We start from the raw sequence: 15,000 nt of genomic DNA, 5'->3' as shown, positions 1-15,000 counted from the left end.
ATTTTCTAGGTCTTCCTCTCTTCTTTCCTCTTAAGCCTTCACTCGTTTTACCAACCTTTCATTAATCGTTCATTTCATAATACTGTACCAAAATATCTTAAATCACAATGAACCATTCTTTTACGATTCCTTAACAAATCTTCCATTTTTTTGCACTAAAATTCTGCTTATGCTCCTTATTTTCGGTGTCAGTTATCCAAGTATTTATGACGCCAGAAAAAAAAAAAAACATAATAAATCAATCAGTCCTTCTACAGTACTAGAAAACAAAATATCCAATTTTTATTTCTTTTTTCTTTTTTATTTGTATATAAAACTCATACTTCATTTCCGTAAATTTTCTACGCAGGAATCTGTAGGTGGTATTGAAAAATCATTATATCCATGACTGACCTTGAAATATCTCCAAACAAAACTCAGTCAGCACAGAGTTCTATCGACTGATGTCTAAATGGTAGCTAAGCATGTCATAGAACCTAATTCACAGAAGGGTAAAGAGAGACACAGACTTTATGTACATTGGGACTATTAAATATCTATAATAATTATACATAAGCATATAATGGTTTGTCGCAAAATAAATTACATTCTGAGCGGGGAAAGGTATTGATAATATCATTCAGAGACATTTTTCTACGTGCTACTACAGTACTGTACATACACGGCCCTTATATTATATGTAGTTTCTCCAAAGGGCTAATAAAATTATGATAACATTCATCGAAGATAAACAGAACATGTTAATTGCTTATTGGCTCCTTATTTTATAACTGAACATGGCAGAGACTATTCTTGGCTTTATTTACAGCATTCACTGTATATGTTAAGCATACCACAAGAGTAAAAGAATGACAATTTCCACTCTTCTATCTAAACCAATTTTCTATTTACTCAGAGATACATAGGGATACTTTAACAGTGAGCTTTTTGGAATTGCATATATGATGAGTTATTAATAGGTTTTATGAATTTGCACAAATTAAATTTGTTGACTTGTCAAATGATAAGAAAAAAAACATATAATAAACGGATACCGTTGTTCTCTTCTTTTACTGCAGTAAATATCACGGATAAAAACAATAAATTGATAACAGCAAGAGAAACCCCAATGTTAGAATTCCATTGCAGAATTCGAAGAATATTGTCAACGTAACGATACCAAACAAGGAGAGAGCCAAACTGAAAAAAAAATCCTTTTATATCTACAAAGGAGAGGACAAAGGGTTAGCCTCAACCATACGAAACACTTATTCCTAGAAATTTTCATTGTACTGGAATTACACTTTTTGATATCTAAATAATTAAGTTCAGTAATAGTATTATGGTTAATAATGATGACTATTGAGAATCTAAAGTATTAGCAAAGAAATTCAATAAGATATGAACATGCACTTATAAATAATGAGGTAGTATCAAATCTGACTAGTTGGGAAGTGCCGTTACGCTCAAATTTTCTAAATCATTAAGAATATCAATTTTTTTTATATGTGAAGATGAAATAAAGCATTAAGAGTACCACAACATGGAAGCTTCATAAAGTAGTCAAAAAAAAAAAAAAAAAAAAAAAAAAAAAAAAAAAAAAACTTTAGAGCAAGCATATTTGGGGAATGGCTGCAGGGTTTAGTGAACTATGTGCATGCCCGATATGGTATCTGCAATTTTAATTAGAATGAAAGAGGAGATTAATACACGGATAATCTTAATACATGACTTATATCAAGCCACCCACATTAACCTGCTACAGAAAAGGAATGGAAGATACCAAAATAGTTACAGAATGATGGATAGCTATACAGTAGAGCTTGATAACTATAATAGGCATAAAGGGTTTTATTAAATTCTTCTATAGAAAAGTAGAGTTTTACAGGATTAGGTTCAAATTAAGTGAGAAAATCCATATGAGACGAGTGTTAAAACCATTCAAGGCTTAAAGGTTTATATTCAAGTCGCTCATGAATGGCAGAGGTAAATGACAGCGCCCAAGAACCCACTCCAGTCACGATAGGACCAAGGAAAACCGGACAATGGCTGCTGATGCCTCAGCAGGTACACCTATAAACTCATGCAAATTCTTAGCTTACAAGGATGGTGAGGTTCCAGACACTACAAGAAACTATAGAGATTGAGCTTGTCTTGAACCCTAGTCTAACAGATCACTTGGCAGGGACGTTTCCAATAGGCTTCCGCAACCATCAGTATATTCAGGAAAGAACAAGAAATATGGGAAAAGTGGAACATGATCAGGAATGTCACATTGTTTAAATTGTGGTGAAAACTGTTGCACTGTTATGTGTCTGGATAAGAAAAAAAAAAGACCAGACATTCCAGACCAGGAGTGAGTGAGTTTTACTGACACAACTGTTACTTCGCCTTTGTTACAAAACAAACCTTTATAAACCAACAGAAGGAGACTACGCACCAACGTCTCTACTGAAAGTATGCAAATTCTTACCAATAAACAAACCAGAATCTTACGTGCGTATTACTCTGAAGTTCCTTAATGAAATCAAGACTTCAAGTATATACTTATTTGCGTAAATTTCAGGGAGTTGGACACAATTTTCTTTAACTTCTTTACAAATATGTTTTTCAGCTTCTTGACTCGATGAAATTATAACTAAGTTCCTTTAAGAGAAAAAGATTCTATTTCCATAAAAGTTAGATTGTATGGTGGATTAAACAAAAGCCAAGGACGACAGCACATCGATCCAGGCCACCTCAGTTTTAATGAAAACTCGTCACCTACGGAATACTTCGCTTTTTTTTCGGTGAAGTCTTGGTTGTGTTTTCAGCACAATCAAGACACTTCAAGATATTTGTAACGCTTAGGATTCAACACAAAACAATTCAAGACTGCACATGACAAGGGGGACTGGCATGTATGTTTTTAAGATGAATAAGATCTGATTATCAGTTAATAATTCACAATATAGTCATCATAATTATGTGTAAAGTTCGCTCTGCAAATGCAGGCGTCCGTTAGCTACGGAGGGGAAATGTGTCATGGCCGATGATGATGATGATGATGATTCTTATTATTATTATTATTATTATTATTAATACTAGCCAAGCTACAGCCCTCGTTGGAAAAGCAAGATACTATAAGCCCAGGGGTTCCAATGGGGAAAAATAGCCCAGTGAGGAAAGGAAATAAGGAAATAAATAAATGATGAGAACAAATTACCAATAAATAATTCTAAAAACTGGTAACAACGTCAAGACAGATATTATTATTATTATTATTATTATTATTATCATTATTATTATTATTATTATTATTATTTTCATTATTATTATTATTATTATTACTTGCTAAGCCACAACCCCAGTTTGAATAGTAGGACGTTATAAGCCCAGGGGCTCCAACAGGGAATACAGCTCAGCGAGGAAAGGAAACAAGGAAAAATAAAATATTTTAAGAAGAGTAAAAACATTAAAATAAATATTTCCTATATAAACTATAAAACTTTAACAAAATAAGAGGGAAAGAAATTAGATAAAATAGTGTGCCCTAGTGTACCTCCAAGCAAGAGAACTCTAACCCAAGACAGTGGAAGACCACGGCTATGAGACCATGGCACCACCCAAGACTAGAGAACAATAGTTTGATTTTGATTTTGATTTTATATAAACTATAAAAAGACTTATGTCCGCCTGTTCAACATGAAAACATTTGCTCCAACTTTGAACTTTTGAAGTTCTACTGATTCAACTACCCGATTAGGAAGATCGTTCCACAACTTGGTCACAGCTGGAATAAAACTTCCAGAATACTGAGTAGTATTGAGCCTCATGATGGAGAAGGCCTGGCTATTAGAATTAACTGCCTGCCTAGTATTACGAACAGGATGGAATTGTCCAGGAAGATCTGAACGTAAAGGATGGTCAGAATTATGAAAAATCTTATGCAACATGCATAATGAACTAATTGAACGACGGTGCCAAAGATTAATATCTAGATCAGGAATAAGAAATTTAATAGGCCGTAAGACTCTGTCCAACAAATTAAGATGAGAATCAGCAGCTGAACACCAGACAGGAGAACAATACTCAAAACAGGGTAGAATGAAAGAATTAAAACACTTCTTCACAATAGATTGATCACCGAAAATCTTGAAAGACTTTCTCAATATGCCAATTTTCTTAGCAATGGAAGAAGACACAGACCTAATGTGTTTCTCAAAAGTAAATTTGCTGTCGAGAATCACACCTAAAATTTTTAAAGAGTCATACAAAGTTAAAGAAACATTATCAATGCTGAGATCCGGATGTTGAGGAGCCACTGTCCTTGACCTACTTACAATCATACTTTGAGTTTTGTTAGGATTCAACTTCATACCCCATGATTTGCACCATGCACTAATTTTAGCTAGATCTCTATTAAGGAATTCAGCAACCCCAGGTCTACATTCAGGGGATGGAATTGATGCAAAGAGAGTAGCATCATCTGCATATGCAACAAGCTTGTTTTCTAGGCCAAACCACATGTCACTTGTGTATAGTATGAAAGGTAATGGGCCAAGAATACTACCCTGTGGAACACCAGATATCACATGCCTATACTCACTAGTAGTTAGCTATAGCATAATTTTTAAAAACAAATACTATGAGAATGGAGCACCATGTTGGGCTGGTTGACAGGCACAAAGTATAACTTCTATGGTAAGGTATTAATCTATGGCACTGTCGTTCAGTCAGTTCGTTATGCATGTTGCAACCTGCATAGGAGTTTTCATAATTCTGACCATCCTTTGCATTCAAATCTCCCTGGGCAATACCGTCATGTTCATTATACTAACTAAGTATGCAGTTAATTCTAATAATTATGCCTTCTCCATCATAGGGCTCAATACTACACAGTATTTAAGAAGTTTTATTCCAGTTGTGACTAGATTGTGGAATGATCTTCCTAACCAGGTCGTTGAATCGATGGAACTTCAAAAGTTCAAACTTGCAGCGAATGTTTTTATGTTGAACAGAGTAACGTAAATATCTTTTTGTACTTTATGTATGTAAGACCTATTCTAATATTGTTACTGCTCTTAAATCTTTTTTAATTGTTCATTATTTTCATGTAGTCTATTTATTTCTTTATTTCCCCTTTGGAGTCCTTAGGCTTATAAACCATCGTGATTCTTCAACCAAAGTGGTAGCTATTATCCAGTACTAATAATAATGATGCTTCAAAGGAGGATGAAAATACAGCAATGGTCATAATAGCGGAATTTACTTTAGGGATATGGATGGGAAGATAATTGGGATTTTAAGTACTGACCCACAATTATTTAAATGGATAAAAAGTAGAATGGTAAATACTTTTAATGAAAATAAACTAGGGTTTTAAACTTATGTTAAAAAAGTATTTACGAGTCACTATGTTTGTAATTTAAAAGAATATTTAGATTAATAGTAAAATCTGCAATTTTGAATATGAATTCATTGCAAAATTTAATCATGTAAATATATCATGATGTGTATACAAAATTGTAAATTGTAAAAATTGTAATGTATATTTCTTAATTAATTAATTAATCAATAATAATAATAATAATAATAATAGTAATAATAATAATAATAATAATAATAATAATAATAATAATAATAATAATAATAATAATTAGGAGCGGGATAGAGAAATGCACGTTATTGCAATTGGTAAACATGGAACTATGTTCATTCGCCACATATTTTCATGATGTGACAATATCCAGTAACCCTTACTACAGTGCAGTATTGATTTCAGTGTCGAGTGACAAATTGCAATCCAGTAATACCAAGGTTGCAAACTCTACTAGATATCGGGACCAAGTTGCCGTTAATACTTTTTTGGATGTCACCTATGCTTCATGAATTTTTTTTTTCTACTACAGTGAATGTGGTTTTATTTTCATTTAGTTTCAGTTGTTTAATTGCTATTCATTCCATAACAGTAATAGGAACGTGATTTAAATTCTCGTATCACCTATGTCATACATGAGAAATTAAAATAGTGTATCATCTGCGCATAGCTTGAACTATGTTTGTTGTCACTGTATTAATTTTGATACACAAATAGTATAGCTACAAAATAGGATTGTACCTAGTACATTTTCCTGTGTCACCATTTCTCATAATGGTTTATATCATAAATAAGAATTTCCAATTGGCGCACAATAGTTTTTGTCGACAAGTAATCTTCTAGAAAGAGAACTCTAACCTAACTCATTGGAAGACCATGGTACAGAGGCTATGGCACTACCCAAGGCTAGAAAACAACGCTTTGATTCTTCCAAAATGAATAACTAGTTGTTCAAGAATGTAGCATTCTAGTATTTTTTATGGAAGGACAGACATGAGATTGAGAGTATCTTTCAGACATAGTATAGCTGCAGCTCATTTATTAGATTTAGGGGGCTTACACTCATTAATGTTTTACTATCAATGACGTCATATCCGCAAGATTAGAACTGTTTATACTCCTTTTACTTCAGATATTGACATCCGATTAATCATACAATTTGTTTTCTTTGTACCCTCAATAATCCTGATAACACAATCAATTGTTATGCTGCTAAATCTCGAAAATCTCATTTCTCCGCAGAGCTTAACACCAATCTGACTTGGAATATCCACAAAATATCCAATGATATTTTCTACTTTTTTAAGAAATAGGGAAATTCAATAGGTAGCCCTTGGTCACTATAACTATTTGGGAGTCTTTTATTAATTCATATTTACCAGTCAACCATTTTGAAGACGATATAACTTATTCACGTATGTTGATGCTTCCCCATATGTTTTCTTATAGTTCTCAGTTTTTTCTTTTCTTTATAAGTGATTACATTGGCCCTTTACGATCTTATATTCCTCCATGCACGCATAGTTTTTAAACAGTTCCTCTTTCCTTCTTGTAAGGTAGTAGGTTGGCCAGGGCACCAGTCACTCGTTGAGATACTATCACTAGAGAGTTGTGGGGTCCTTTGACTGGCCAGGCAGTACTACATCGGATCCTTCTCACTAGTTACGGTTCATTTTCCTTTTGCCTGCACATACACTGAATAGTCTGGCCTATTCTTTATGTTTTCTCCTCTATCCGCATACATCTGATAATACTGTGATTATAAAACAATTCTTCTTCACCGAAGGGGTTAACCACTGTACTGTAATTGTTCAGTGGCCACTCTCCTCTTGTAAGGGTAGAAGAGGCTCTTTTGCTTTGGTAAACAGCTCTTTCAGGAAAAGGACACTCCAAAATCAAACCATTGTTCTCTAGTCTTGGGTAGTGTCATAGCCTCTGTACCATGATCTTCCACTGTCTTGGGTTAGAGTTCTCTTGCTTGAGGGTACACTCAGGGACACTATTCTGTCTTATTTCTCTTCCTCTTGTTGTATTAAAGTTTTCATAGTTTATACAGGAAATGTTTGTTTTAATGTTACTATTTTTAAAATGTTTTGTTTTTACTTGTTTCCTTTCCTCACTGGGCTATTTTCCCCGTTGGAGCCCCTGGCCTCATAGCATCCTGCTTTTCCAACTGGGGTTGTAGCTTAGCAAGTTTGTATTATATTTATATTATATATGTTACGTCTATTTTCTCTTTTAATTTAAAGTCTCTTCATCAAACTAGAGATCTGTTCTTAACAGTTTTAGTCTTTGCCGACAAACGTTAGTGCTAATAGCATGTTCAAAACTTACGTAATCTTTGTTTTATCACAACTCGCATTCCATTTAATTATGATCTGTGAAATAATATACGATAAACGAATATATGATAATTACAAAATGTATTTATGTAAATATATTATGATGTATATACAATATTATAGATAATAAAAATAAAAAAAAAATCCATATTTCTTAATAAAATAAAAAGAATGAAAAGTGATATTTAATTGCAATGGTTGTCGAGTGTATTCATGTGAGCAGAAGAGAGGTTGTCCAAAATATTCAATGAGAATTTTTACTTATAAATGCTCGTATCTATGGTATAAACATTTGCGTTGCTGTCATATACATGTATTGATTTATATATAAATACACACACACACGCACACACACATACATACACACACATATATATATATATATATATATATATATATATATGTGTGTGTGTGTGTGTGTATATATATATATATATATATATATATATATATATATATATATATATATATATATATATATATATATATATATATATATATATATATACATATATATATATATATATATATAGAGAGAGAGAGAGAGAGAGAGAGAGAGAGAGAGAGAGAGAGAGAGAGAGAGAGAGAGAGAGAGAGAGAGAGAGAGAGAGAGAGAGTATAAACAAAATTAGAACGAAATGTTTACCAATAACTGCTCTTAATAATGGTAGAAACTACTTGTATTTGTTCCATATGCACATATTTCATATTGCTATTGTCCACCGTTTTCGCGAGTAGAAGCAGCCCGCCGTAAGTATTGACGTTCCATCATGTGTCAAAAGAAACAAATCTATATTTTCTTTGCCTTTGTGTATACGTAAGGTCCATATTACCGACCATAGTGTTATATCTTTCGACAGCTATGTATCGTGGAATTATTACACAATCATATAATTACTTTGTTGATGTCTCACAGGATGTAAGATACAGGAGAAGGGGTTCCCAGCCCCCTCGTCCCGTCCCTTTTAGTCGCCTCTTACGACACGCAGAGATAACGTTGGCGCTAAAGAGAGTTCTATATGAGAAAGTGATTGTACCAACTGCGATGTATGGATCGGAGTTGTGGGGAATGAAAGTGACGGAGAGACAGAAATTGAATGTGTTTGAGATGAAGTGTCTAAGGAGTATGGCTGGTGTATCTCGAGTAGATAGGGTTAGGAACGAAGTGGTGAGAGTGAGAACGGGTGTAAGAAATGAGTTAGCAGCCAGAGTGGATATGAATGTGTTGAGGTGGTTTGGCCATGTGAGAGAATAGAAAATGGCTGTCTGCTAAAGAAGGTGATGAATGCAAGAGTTGATGGGAGAAGTACGAGAGGAAGGCCAAGGTTTGGGTGGATGGATGGTGTGAAGAAAGCTCTGGGTGATAGGAGGATAGATGTGAGAGAGGCAAGAGAGTCTGCTAGAAATAGGAATGAATGGCGAACGATTGTGACGCAGTTCCGGTAGGCCCTGCTGCTGCCTCCGATGCCTTAGATGACCGTGGAGGTAGCAGCAGTAGGGGATTCAGCATTATGAAGCTTCATCTGTGGTGGAAAATGTGGGAGGGTGGGCTGTGGCACCCTAGCAGTACCATCTGAACTCAGTTGAGTCCCTTGTTAGGCTGGAGGAACGTAGAGAGTAGAGGTCCCCTTTTTGTTTTTGTTTCATTTGTTGATGTCGGCAACCCCCCAAAATTGGGGGAAGTGCCTTGGTATATGTATGTATGTATATAATTACAATTAATATAAATCTGATTTGCACATCGAATTACATTGTTTCACTATCATTTAGAGTAAAATATAGCAAAGCAGATTTTTCAAAAATTATACAATAATCACTTCACAATGAATAGAAATATTTTTTTTCGTTGTTTAGAGGAAAATAAAGCAAACCTTTCAAAAAAATTATTCTGCAATCAGCAGTAAAACAAATAAACATGGAAATATAGGTGATCATAGAGAAGTGTGCATGTATATCCATTGCCTGAGAGAGTACGGAAGCCGTGGATAAAATACGGAGAGTGGTGGATGCTGTTTGGAGAGAGTAAGTATACAATACGGAATCTTCTCATTTTTTCAAAATACTGGAGCATGTTATCACTTGACGGAGGATTACAGCAGATGTCGCTGACATACACAAGTTCTGGGAATGACACACTGCTCAGAATGAAGACCGCAGGCATCCATGCATAGGTGTGATTGGGGTTTAACTAGCACCAAATCAGTTAGGCATTCACTCCTGAATGGACAGAACGTGCCAGCAAGGAAGAGAGGAGGAAAGGATAACAGGGTTTTAGTTATCTGGATGGCGTATAGATCACACTAGGCTTATGACACTGGATGAACGATCAGAGTAGGTATAGAGCAAGGTAACAGAACCTAGTTGTATCCCACTCAAAAAAGTGTCTTTTATACATGTACACGATGATAAAAAGATAAACCATCAGCCCTGAACGTCATACTGACTATGGAAGCTAGTTTTTAACGGAAAATCGTGGAACATTGATTAGCCCAAGTGTTGTTTATGTCAGAAGGTTAAAAAAGAAGACCTAATCCCCCCCCCCCCCAAACTAGGCCAATCCTGATGGAAGAGGGATTAATGTATATATAAACTTGGCAAAGAATAATCCTCTGTTTCACTCACTCAATGTACTGCCAATCAAGTTTTACCCTGCAAGGCTTAACAAAAATTATGGCATTGAAGAAACCTTGAGACAAAGGAAGGCACTATATCATGAGAGTTGCAGGCTTGTATCTAGCAAAACCAAGTTAAACAGAACTGAATAGAGATCAACTTTTACAGGTAACAGTGCTTCGGGTATAAAAAAAAGATCCCATGCAAAGCATAAGAACTGAAATATCACCCTGCCTGTTTCTGGTATTATATAGCCAAGAACAAGGCTGGAACATTTTGGCGTTGAATCACATGATGTTCATTCTACTCGACTTAAGGAGCAGTTGCTTTTTCACATTCACAAGCTACAAGTTCATCACGAACGGTGAGATGTTATGCTGGCTTTTGAAAATTTGTAGGCTCAATGATCTCCCAAGCATTCAAGTATGATTAAGCTGTCCATCTAGTGATAGCTGCTGAGATAATAAGACAAGACATGCTCCTATCACGACTTCAATGATTAAACATGGTGCAGACATAAAGGCCTAATTCCAGCATGAAACATCAAAATCTGACCTTTCAATATTACAACTACTACAGTACAACTACTTTGCGAAATAGATTACAAGGAGGGATCGGGTGTCTACAGGCATTCCAATGACTTTAAAACATCTTTTATTATTATTATTATTATTATTATTATTATTATTATTATTATTATTATTATTATTATTATTATTATTATTATTATTATTATTTATTAAGTGCTAAGCTGCAGCCCTAGTTGGAAAGGAGAATACTATAAGCCCAGGTGCTCCAACTGGGATAATAGTCCAGGGAAGAAAGAAAACAAGGAAAAATAGAATATTTTAAGAACAGTAACATTAGAATGAATATCTCCTATATAAATTATAAAAACTAACAAAACAAGAGGAAAAGAAATAAGATAAAATAGTGTGACCGAGTGTACCCTCAAGCAAGACAGTGGAAGACCATGGTTCAGAGGTTATGGTAATACCCAAGACTAGAGAACAATGGTTTGATTTTGGAGAGTCCTTCTCCTAGAGGAGCTGCTTACCATAGCTAAAGAGTCTCTTCTACCCTTACCAAGTGGAAAGTAGCTACTGAACAATTACAGTACAGTAGTTAACCCCTTGTACGAAGCTGAATTGTTTGGTAATCTCAGTGTTGTCAGGTGTATGAGGACAGAGGAGACTATGTAAAGAATAGGCCAGATAAATTCGGTGGGTGTGGTGTGTGTGTGTGTGTAGGCAAGAGGAAAATGAACCGTAACCAGAAAGAATGATTCAATGTAGTACTGTCTGGCCAGTCAGAGGACCCCATAACTCTCTAGCAGTAGTATCTCAACGGGTGGCTAGTGCCCTGTGCAACCTACTACCGACAGTCTACATGGGCCTGTATGTGTTTTCCAAGACGAGGAAGTGACAAATCATTGAAATGCTCTATGAAAATGGTCTCAGCATATACGGCAGGGTCCTAGAAATATCAGCACAGTTAGAAGAAGCAATTGTTGCACAGTAGGTTGATGATGGAGAAATCTGTTCCCTATTATTAAGAAAGGAGTTTTTCACTACTCCAGCATTGGACAACAGGTCATAATCTAACTGGAACAACAGCTCAAACATCATTCCATGTTACAAATGTGTCCATTTTCCAACAATCAAGCACTAGAAATGCTGGGGAAGTACGCAAGCCATTAGCAACACAATGATGTCTCTTAATGCCATGTCCTAATGTTGTCATGAAGAAACTGACACTTGAATATTTGTACATTACAGGGATGCAACGACTGGTGAGGAAAGTCTATCATCGTTAAGGCCAAAAACACATACATACTAGTCATAGAATTATTTGTGCTGCCATCCTTACAGGAAATAGATCTCGAGAAAATGTAGATTGCCTTTGGCCAAAGAGGCAAGATTTGATGGATTCCAACCCATAAGGTAGTTCTGCAAAAGGGCTTCAGAAAGTTACAAGGATCCCATACTTCCAAGTGTTCACTGGATGAGATGTTTTGTCTGCCTTCTGTGGATGTCTGCCTTCTGTGGAAGAGGGAAGAAATCTGGATGGCAGACTTGAACTATATTTGATAATTTTATTGAAACATTTGCTAATCTCAATCAGCATCCATCATAGATTAGTGATCTTGACCGGCAGAAGCTGGATAGATTCGTTATCCTCATGTACGACAGATCAAGCACAGCTGCTAGCATTGATGAAGCAAGGGTCTTTGCCTGCAAGGAGAGTCCATACAGCTTAATTTCACCAACACAGGCAGCTCTCAGTGACCACACGCATGTCGTATATCCGGCTGGGATAATTGGGGGTCAGGCAACCATCTCCAATCCAGACACAAGCAGAACTGCTGAAGAGAGTTGGATACAGAGGAGAGAGTCATGGCAGATGTCTTGGACAACACTACCCTCTATTGTAGCGAGCAGTTGGGATCTGACAGTGTTCCTGTAGGAAATGCTGCGAAAGAAGATGCAAGTGCTCACAGTCAACACTCTTCTGCACAACAATCTGTAGCTGCATATGTGAGAAGTAACGGATAGAGGACCAGTGGAATGGTCTGCACATTATGGGGCAAAGCCTGCAAAATGAAAAATGGACAATATTGTTGCCATCTTGAAAAAAAAAAAACAGTAAAATCTTGAAAAATATGTGACTGTTTTATAAACATTTAAAAACTACTTCAGTAGGTGACGAGTTATGGTATGGTAACACTATTGGTAAGGAGGTGGTAAGACTGAGAAGGGAAAGCATTCTTTACTTGCAGCCCAGTCTAAGCCTCACTCCCGCTCATCTCTCACCTACTGCTCACTTTAGATAATACCTGGTGATAGGGGACTGCCTATCAGGGTGGTCGGAGGTGTTTGTATGCCCACCAGGTTCCTCACCTGCCGGTGCTCCAGGTCTTATTGGATGCCTCAGCTCCTTATTTGTAACATTCGGTGCCCCGAAAGGAACTCGCGAGTGATGGTGGTCCAGAGTTTACAGCCAATGCCATTCTAGATTTCCTCACCAGATGGGGAGTTAAAAATCGTGTGTCATCACCATACCACTCACAATCAAATGGTAGGGCCGAATTTGCAGTCAAAAGTACAAAGAGACTTCTGAAATCCAACATCAGACCAACTGGACAACTGGATAATGACCAGTTTCTGTGAGCCCTCCTACAGCTGAGAAACACACCAGACCCTGACTGTGATATCTCTCCTGCCCAATCATATTTGGAAAATTCCTAAGAGATTCATTAGCTTTTGTAAACCGGCTGGAAAAGTTTTCTAAACCAAATATCAGACCCACTTGGCGGGAGGCTTGGAAAATGAAGGAGTTGGCCCTCTGCACGCGGTATGCCAAATCAAAGGAGACTCTTGATGCCCATTCTCGACCTGCTCATCCAATACATATTGGGGACAAATGCTTTGTTCAGAATGGCACAGGATATCATCCAAAGCGCTGGGATAGAACTGGCACAGTCACCGAGGTTTTGGACCATGACAAGTACTGCATCAGGATTTATGGCTCTGACAGGGTAACTATGCTGAACCGGATAAACCTCTGTGCCTCCGTTCCTCTATCAACCAAAAATGCCTGTTCCCATCTCTATACAATGCCCTACAGCTGCAAGCCCCCTTATCTATCCCCTCACAGGCAAAACACCACGGCAATGAAGCTACCCCTATCAAGGTTACTAGAGGAACAACCAACAAGCAACACCGCTGCATTGGTGCCGTCAGGAGCTTGTCTTTTTTCACTTGGACACAATGGGGTTCATACATGACTCTCCCCACAACCTGCCTTTGCCCTCATCGAATAACCAGGAACCCAAGTTGGCATGTGTCTGAGGACTGGATAATGGTGCAGTTAAGCTCGTAACTGTAATTACAAGCTTGGGTGGGGGATGAGGAGTTATGGTATGGTAATACTGTATTAATAAGGAGGTGGTAAGACTGAGCAGGGAAAACATTGTTTACAAGCAGCCAGAGCTAAGCCTCACTCCCGCTCCTCTTTCACCTACTGCTCACTTTAGATTATTAGATACTGCTACCAACTTGAAGGAAAACCCATCTTAATAAACATGATTAATGAGTTTTTCTTCAGTAGGCATGAAAACATATTAGGAATACATATCTAGATATGCAAATTGGACAACAAAAAATACTTTTAAGCAAAACATCAACTTCGGGCAATTTATATGGCGTTCATCTTGAAAAATGGCTGCCATCTTGGAATTTCAATTGACCAATTGGCCAGATTTGATTAGTATCACTTTATTATTATTATTATTATTATTATTATTATTATTATTATTATTATTATTATTATTATTATTATTATTAATTGCTAAGCTACAACTCTAGTTAGAAAAGCAAGATGCTATAAGCCCAGTGGCTCCAACAGGAAAATAGCCAAGTGAGGAAAGGAAACAAGGAAAAATTAAATATTTAAGAACAGTAACATTAAAATAAATGTCTCCTATATGAACTATAAATTTTTTAACAAAACAAGGGGAAGAGAAATAAGATAGAAGTGTGCCCGAGTGTACCCTCAAGCAAGAGAACTCTAACCCAAGACAGTGGAAGACCATGGTACAGAGGCTATAGCATTACCCAAGACTAGAGAACAATGGTTTGATTTTGGAGTGTCCTTCTCCTAGAAGAGCTGCTTGCCATATCGAAAGTCTCTTCTACTCTTACCAAG

Source organism: Palaemon carinicauda, chromosome 1 (genome assembly GCF_036898095.1).
Source record: "Palaemon carinicauda isolate YSFRI2023 chromosome 1, ASM3689809v2, whole genome shotgun sequence".
Lineage (NCBI taxonomy): Eukaryota > Metazoa > Arthropoda > Malacostraca > Decapoda > Palaemonidae > Palaemon > Palaemon carinicauda.
This window is presented reverse-complemented; position numbering follows the sequence as displayed.